We start from the raw sequence: 9,052 nt of genomic DNA, 5'->3' as shown, positions 1-9,052 counted from the left end.
AATGAAGGTGTTATACAATATTGGCCCCAGTAACCAACCCCTGGAAGACACCACTAGTGAACTTTGTCCACCTGGATTTTGTGTTGCTGTTTAAAACCCTCTTAGCCTTGTGGTTCATTGTCCATTTATCTAACCCATACTTTGTCAGCTTGACTATGAGGATGCTGTGGGAAACAACGTTGAAATGGCATCCACCACTCTCCCTTCATTCACCAAGCCAGTCATCTCATTATAGGTCGTCAGGTTGGGTAAGCATGACATTGCCTGTGTAAATCCATGTCGAATACTCACTGCAAATGGTTTCCATGATTATATTCTCTAACAGCTTCCCAGGGATCAAGGTGAGGTTGACCAGACTCTAGTTCTCTGGATACTTCTTCTCGCCCTTCTTGAAGATGGCAGTCACGTTTGCTTCTTTCCAGCCCTTGGGAATGTCTCCCAGGTGCCATGACCTTTCAAAGATAATCAAGAGTGGCTTCATGGTGACATCAGCCAGTCCCCTCAGCACCTGTGAGTGCCTCCCATCAGGTCCCTTAGACTTACTTGGTTAAAGTGACCTGGTCATCCTCCACCATATAAGGGTAAGTCTTCCTTGCTCCAGACCTGCCCTCCGGTCTCAGAGGCTTGCGTTTCCCAAAGGCTGGTCTTCAGAGTTCAGGCAGAATTGAAGGTGACATTGAATACTTTTGGCTTTTCCACGTCCTTTGTCTCCAGGACTCCTACTGCAGTTAGCAGTGGACCCCTATTTGCCTATGTCTTTCTTTTGCTGACGATAGACCTATAGAAGCCCTTTGTGCTGCCCTTTGCCTGCATTACCCGATTCAGCTCAAGGTGGGCTTTGGCTTTCCTGCCGCCATCTCTACACAGTCAGAAAGTGTCTCTATATTCCTCCTGAGCCCTCCGTCCCTGCTTCCACTTCCTTCGTGCTTCTTTTTTACGTTTGAACTTTGTCAGGAGCTCCTTGCTCATCCATGCTGGCCTTTTGCTTGATTTGTTTGGGATGAATGATTCTTGAACTTGGAGTAGGTGATTTTTGAATATCAATCAACTTTCCTGGACCCCTGTTCTACCCTGTGCCATATCCTGTGGAATTCTTCCAAGGTCTCTGAAGAGACCTAAGTCTTTCTCAACATCCAGCAAGTGTTCCTCACTAATCACTTTCTCCACCTCTGCATGCAGTCTAGAGAAGGCACTATTCTCCTCACATGGGTTGCCGTCTGTCTCCTAGCCTTTTTAAATACAGTGAAATAAAGCACTTTATAGGCACAAGTTTGATCTCTTGGCCATGGAAATTTTGCAGCCCTTCATTATCTCCTTGGGGCACCAGGAAGAAAAGAGGCTCCCACAGCACCTTACAAGCAGTGGGAGTGTGCAACAGGAATTTTTTTCCATAACCAGTAAGTTATGGCACTGCAAGTTCATTCACAATAACTGAAATGCTGGCCAAGTCAGCAGCTTTCAGCCAAAGAACTGGGTCCAAAGAGGAGTGGGGGAGGAAGGAATTTTTGGTTCTGCTTGGACTGTATATGAGAAAAAAAGTAGTTTGTTGTCATCTGCTTGGAGTAATTTTTTCTACTCTTTATGTTTTCAAGAACAAGTTGTTGCAGGTAGGTTTTACTCATGCTCACCAACTTGAATCAAGTTGTGGCAGTGACTCCTAAAGAACCATACATACAATGTGGAAATCATTCCTGCAGCCTGAAAAGTGTCCTGATATTTCAGTTACCTGAGGCTATAGTTCTCTTCAGTGATACAGCATGTTGATAAGGGCCTCTGCAGGTCTTTCACAACCCATATGCTGCAACCAGGGACACTGCTGAGGTGTGTTGCCATCGCTAGGGGGTTTTTGGCAGTTCTTTTAAAGCAGAACAAATAGTGACCCACTCACAACACACCCTAACAAACTGTTGTGTCAATACAACTGTTAACCATGTGTTCTGGGAACAAGGTGGATACCCGCTGACTGGGGGCGACTGAAGCCACCAGATCACAAATTACAGCATGAGCTGCTGTTGGGAGAGTATTTTCTCTAGCTGACTGCAGCTGCTGGGGCTGCCTGGTTCCTGGACTTCCTTGCTGATGTTGTCCACTACTGGCTACTGTAAAATGGGAGAAGCCGACAGTTTACCAATTTGAAAAACAGTATGGTAATGGCTGGTTTTCAGAGACTGAAAAAAAATTAATGTTTCAACATCGCTAGAAGCTGGAAAGAACCGAGACAGAACAGCACCAAACCACAAACCACAAATGTCCCCTTTTACTAGAAAAAGCCTCTGTTTTTTTCTGAAAACCTTAGTAACTGTGAGACAGGTATCCTGTTTTCGTGCACCTTTCCCGGAACTGTGAGCAGACCCTGTGCATGGGCTTGGGCCCTGGACGGTACTGGGCATGTACACCACCACCAGGTCACCGGGCAATAAAGGTCGGTTCTAGAGGATGCAAAACGTCCTTGTGGATGCTGTATTGCTGCACATTGGGTAACAGCATGCCTCAGATAACCGCACGGCTTACAGGGAACAAGCAAGCATATTGATAGTAGAGATAACAACCACCACCATGGAGACAGACAGCCAGGATGCCATAACCACAAGCTCCTCTGCATACGGCTGAGCCTTCAGAGGTGTGAAGCCACAGGTGGAAAGCACCTGTTTTTCTACAAACACAGTGAGAAAGATGATGGATAAGAAGATGAAAGCCAATATCTTACGACCACCTGAAGACCCCCAGAAGTACTTAGCTCAAGCGCACTGGAGGAGCACAGAAGGAAGGACTTATATGAAAGTCCTCTAAGCATCCCCGCCTAAATACCGAGAAAAGGTGTGGACATGGACCACGAAAGGGGTTGTTGCACTGATCCATGTTGGGACGTCCACCCCACCCACTCTGTAAGATGGACTTTCGGGCCACTGATTCTCTGTGGTGGTATTTCTCTCTCTCTCTCTCTCTCTCTCTGTCTCTCACTCCCTCCTCTCCTCTCTTTCTTTTTCTGTTTCCCTCATTACTCTTTTGTGTGTGAATAAAATAAACAATGTTTGACACCACTGTGTCTTAATTCTGTGACCGAGAACTCGCACCTCTCACAACTGGACTTTTACTGGTTCATGATATTGTTTTTTTCTTCCACTCTTTCTGTCAGTACAGTACAGATCTCTCTGCAATAGAAAAGTGATTATGGTTTCAGAATCAGTGCATTTCTGACCTCTTTTCCCATTTTTCTTCTTAATCCTTGCAGAACGACTATCAAAATTTCCTTTCCTATAAAAAGTATTAAAAATGTCACTGCACAAGATCCCGCTGCTGTTCTGGCAGTTCCTTAATGCATTTCAACTAATAATAATGCTGTGATTAACAGTTTTGATGACGCTGTGCTTCAGCTGTTGTGACATGCAAGCTGGCTACATATTTCTTTGAGTTCGTCTTTAGGATGCATGTCCTTTCATGACGTGTCCTGCAAGAACAAAGCAAGTTCAGAGCTGTGAACACTGTGACTGTGTCACATTGAAATCACTCAATATTCTGCTCTGCCTGCTTCTGCCTAAGAAGATCAGCTAGCAATTAACAGTCCTTCCGTGCGGCTGGCTTCCGTAAAGCCAGGAAAAAAACAAAGATCAGTGATTGTAAATATTTGTGCTCTTCTTTTTGAGTCATGGTTTTAATTATTGTTTCTGTTTTACTGCTACAGCAGAAATTTAGATTAAAATAAGACAATTACATCTTCTTCTCTAAAAATCTGAGGAAATGAAATAATGACAGTAGATCATTACTCACAGTGAGCAGAGCTCCACCAGATGAGCAGTATGTCTAGAGCCTGCAACGCGACAGCTCTGAGTAAATGGTTCTCAGAATGAATCACAATTGCAGAAAATTGTGGGCTCCAGTGAAAAAAACAAACGAAATACTGCTGAGCTTGGGTGAAGCTCATATCTGATTCTGGTAGCTAAAGCTAATCTTTGAATGATATAAAGGTAGTATTTTGAGTCTCTAGGAAAGCACTAACTTGATCCTTGCTAAAAAGAGCTATTCCTGTAAGTTTAGCTGGGGGTGGTTCCTGCCAGTCTCCAGGAAAGCAGTTTAGGAGGAGTTTTCAGCTGGATAACCATCATTGATGGTCATAGAAATGCTCCTGACTTGGTGCCAGGAAAATGAGATCTCGATACCTCTCTGTGGATGCTTGATATCATGAAGTGCCTGCCCAAGGCAGCCCAAGATTTGTCACACGCTTCTTCTTTTAATGAAAGCTGGAAATGGCTCTCTTCACTTCATGTTTCATAACCTCCACTACGTGGGAGATGTCAGTCCTAAAAAGTGATACAGCCTGCTACAGCTGCTATCTCTAACTAGGCATTTCAAATGAAACAAAATCAACAGTTAAAAAAGCACTGGTAGCAGTTTCACAATTCTAATGAGGAGCTGCACCTGCCTAACTAGCTCTGTTAAAAAGGAGGATGCAGCTTCTGTAAGATCCTGGCTTAAGGGATCTGTAATAACAAGCTTATTTGGAAATAAATGCTTACTGGGTCATGACTGCTTGTGGGATTCCTGCCCTTCACGCCTCAGCTGGAATTGTTGTGTAAATTCATGGTCACATGATTTTGGGCTAGAACTTCCCCTGAAACAGTGATGAACTTTGTTTTGGACCATGGCCACATCATTCACACCTTCCTTAGAATCATGTGCCCAACTGCTCATCTATTCCTCCTTTAACTAATTTCAAAATTGTGTTGCTTAGAAAAAGTACTAAAAAGCCTTAAAATAACAGGTATCACTTTGACACTGTTAGGCTAGCTAGAGATTGCACAAGAGGTTATTTCAGAAAATCCGAGAAGGGAAGTAGTCTCTGGTGAGCTATAATGCTAGGGATGGGCTGGGGAGGACAAGGCAAGTTCTCAGGCTGAAGATGCTGGGAAAGCTCCTGCTTAGTTGAGGGACACCTGGAGGATACTCACAAAGCACATTTTCCAGAAGTGCATTCCAGATAATTTTCATCAGCTTAAAAGTAACCCCCAAGCTATTCATCCATCGATAAGTGATTTTTCATTACTCTTTTCCTTTGTGTTTTCATCCTATTGTTCACTCAATACCCTATTATCTGTTTCACCAATGCAAAATATATGCTAGACATAAAAATTTGCTCTTTTAAATGACTCTAAGGAAATGAAAAACAAATAGGATGCACCACAAAACTGTTTTGCCCCAGACAGTTACACTGTAGTGAAATACCAAATTATTCCAACCTAATTTTTCCATAATATAGGCTAATTCAGATAACTGAATGCAGCATTGGTCCAGTGAAGGTGCCTATACAGCAAAGACTGACAAAATGATAAAAAAAAAAGGTTATACGGAAAAAAGAGAAAAATGTATGACAGCATTTGCTGGACCACATCTTTCCAGGAAGTCTGATACATTACTAATAAATTCCTTACTGTATGCTATGAAAATAATCATTGGGATAAGGAAAGAAATAATGTAGAGAAGGAACAGCAACTGGATAGCAATCTGCTTAGAATAATGTAAGTGGAATTTGTAATGGATCCATCAAAGCATCTAGCGATGTTGCTATAATATAGGTCTGGTATTTCCATCTTTATGCCTTACCTACTTTGAAGGAGTCTATAACTTTGCTAACTTGATTAAAACTTGCAATAAAGTGTTATTTTCCAGTCTTGGATGTTTGGGGTTTGTTAGTGAGTAGTAAAAAAGTTCCTTCTGACCCCCCCAAAAAAAAAAAAAAAAAAAAAGGCAGCCTCAGGCTTACAAGACAATACTCGACACAGTTCTTTCCAAAGCTTTTCCCTGTGTTGTCTATTTCTGGCCAAAGACTGAATTTGCTGTCTTCTGTTTTCTGACTCTCACATGGCTTAGCTAAAGAATGGCTTCTTTAAATTAAAAGAAAGGGGGAGAAAGTGGTTGATGCAATAAAGTTAGTTCTTGTGCACAATGAGTATATGATACCAAACCCAGGATAGAAATAAAGTGTTTTGAGAAAGAAGAACTAATGAAACAAAGGGGAAGGCACAAAGCATTCTAATGGAATGGAACCCACAAAGCATTCTAAAGCAAACCTCAACACATACAAGTTTGCAGAGTTATGGAGATAGAATTTCATTAGACATAAATATGTAGTATTATGGTTTGTTTATGGAGTATTATGGGTTCCCATATGTCCTGCAACTTTATAGGATATGCTACCTTCTCCGACAGCCACAGCCTGTAACAGCTACAAAAATAATAACAGTTCTTTAGCCAGTAAAGGATTGACAGAATAGTTCATCTCTTCAGAGGTATAAAACCAGGGGAGGTTGGAGCCTGAACTGCTTGGGAACTGAGAATATGTATTATCCAGCATTATCCAGCAAACTGGGCAAAAAGCAGTAGTTTAATGCTTCTGCATGGATGTCAAAAGTAGTAGCGGTGCCTTCATTTTAGCAAGAAGGAAGAGAAGAGAATGGTAGAGCAGGAAAGGGGGCGTTCAGCATATATATAGTCCTAAAACTTAATCCTGACCCTTCCTGTGACAATCCTGCTCTGCAGGGACTCTCTGCAAGTAGAGGGACTCACAAACAGCACCATCATTAAAATGACACTCCCATTTCTGCCTCTGCAAGGGCGCAGAGGGAAGACGATTATGAGTAGACCTGTCCTGGGAAGTACTCAAAATAAGAATTATGACAAAGTGAGATAGAAAAGATTCATATCAGGCCATTGTATCTTCTGTGATTGATTTTAGTTTAGTTTAGTTTAGTTGGTTTGTCTGACTATCCATTAAATTATTCTTTACGGAAATAAGCAAAGAGAGGTGGCATACATTCTACCAACTAGAAGTTGCAGCTCATGACAGTTCTGGTCAAAAAAGAAGATAGCTCAAATACGGAGAAGCTAGATGTTTATTTATAAATAATGTTATAACACTAGCAAAATTGAGCTTCCAGTAATAAAAACTGAAAAGAGGGTTGTTGCTTTTCTTCTGACCTACCCAGAGATTTTTTTGATCCCAAAATTCACTAACAAAATCAGAGGATTAGCTGTATGACATTTTCAGAGAAATTGTATAATTTTGGGGGATCTTAAACTAATTCATTGTAAGTTTGAAATAAGTCTGTTTCAATGATTGCTGCAACTAATTATTTAAGTTGTTATCAGTAAGCACTCTTAGCATACACCTAATGAAAAGAAATACAAAAAACAACACTAAATGTTGAAGTATGTGATTTATAAGAAAAGAAATTTCTATTCTAGCAGATTTACTTCCTTCTGCATTTCTATTGAAAACAACATTCAAGCTTCCGTATATTATCCTTTCTTTAGTAATCACAACTTCAATTAGCATTTATAAACATTTGTTCTTTGTTAGGAAGAAAACAGCTAATCTGCCATTTCCTTTCCTGCAATCAAGCAAAGATTGTGTTCAAGATGAGATAAGCCACTTTGGAACTTCAAAACGTTCCGTAAATAGGGGAATACTGGGGGAAACATAGATTTTATGATCAGCCAGCAGGTTGCAGCACAAAAGAGTTCATAGGTAATAGGGCATTTGACAGAAAACGGGGGTTGTGTGGGGGGGGTGTTAGGAGACTCTGAGGAAGACAAGTTTACAGCTGAAGTTAGCCAGTCAGAGCCTGACTTTTTCTCCAAGTACTCAACAATACAGATAATATGCCAGCACCAGGAAACTAGGGCTAAAACCTGGTTTTAACCAAGAGATTTACAGGAAAGGTAGCTGTCCTGAGGACACATTTATGTGGAATTCTAATGGGCTGAATTACACTGTGCTGAAAGTGCTTAATAATAGCCATAACGCTAGTGAGGACTGTTTGGAGATGCCAGCCAAATCTCCTGGAAGCAGGACTGAGAGAGAGCCTGAGGCTGGTTCCTCCCCAGGAAGGACCTGTGGCAGTAGAGAAGTACTTTGAGTAGAGAGTTAGCCTGTGACATACTCGAAATCTGAAATGTAGATTACATCATATGTTCAAAGCTCTACCATAGGATAATTAAAATCAGTAATTCTTGCTGAAAAAAATTGCTCCTAGCTGACAAATGCCCTATTATGTATTTTTTAACATTCCCAGAGAAAATATTAGTGCTATGACAGAATTAATGCATTTTCTTTGCTTCTGGCATGTTGTAAATGCTTCAGTCAATTGGATGGGAATAAAGGAAGATGTTCAATACATTTCGTTTTCCTGATTTACCAGTTCTCACTGGTTCTCCCCTTCTTATCACAATTATACTGAAAGCTTTCATTCTATTCTCTTTCTCCTTTCTATGGAGATTGTTTAAATATTAATGACATGAAATGTCTGTAAAAGGAAATGCAACCAAGTCTTCTCAGTAGAAGTCAATGAATAGCCTTGTTTCACCAAAGTTTCATAAGAAGATATTTATCTCAGTTACTTAACTATTAGGTAGAGAGTACAGCTCAGATTAGGAAAGAAAAAAACATTGTTGTATCTTCACATTGATTTTCCAGCATTTATTCAGAATGCGAATGCCATGGAGAGTTTAATCTTGCTCCAATATAATGAGTAACTACTGAAGTCTGTTATGTATTAACTCTTCATTTCCTGTCCTGGGTTCAGATAGGATAGGGTTAATTTTCACAAAAAGCTGGGAGGGGGTACAGCCAGGATAGCCAAGTGGAACCAGCCAAGGAGGTATTTGATACATACTGACTATGCCCAACACACAAAGGGGAAGCTGGCCAGGAGAAGGGTGTAGATCTTGGAAGGCAGTCGGCCAGGTGGGGTGGCAGGTTCGGGCAGCAGGCTCCAGCTGGTATTGCACATCACTCACTTTATGTGTTAGTTCATTAGTATTAGTGTTATTACTGTTGTTTTTTACTCTCTTTGTGTTCTTCTGTTAAACTCTCCTTATCTCAACTCATGAGATTTTTCCTTTTTTTCTCCTGATTCTCCTCCCATTGCACCAGTGGGAGTGAGCAAGCTGCCACCTGGTACTTTGGTGCTGGTGGGGCCTTAATCACACCACTTGCTAAGTGCTAAAAAACAATCAGTGCCGTTCACATTTGTAATGGAGAGAGTTTTGGGGTTTT

Source organism: Buceros rhinoceros, unplaced genomic scaffold (assembly GCF_000710305.1).
Source record: "Buceros rhinoceros silvestris isolate BGI_N320 unplaced genomic scaffold, ASM71030v1 scaffold17827, whole genome shotgun sequence".
NCBI lineage: Eukaryota > Metazoa > Chordata > Aves > Bucerotiformes > Bucerotidae > Buceros > Buceros rhinoceros.
This window is presented reverse-complemented; position numbering follows the sequence as displayed.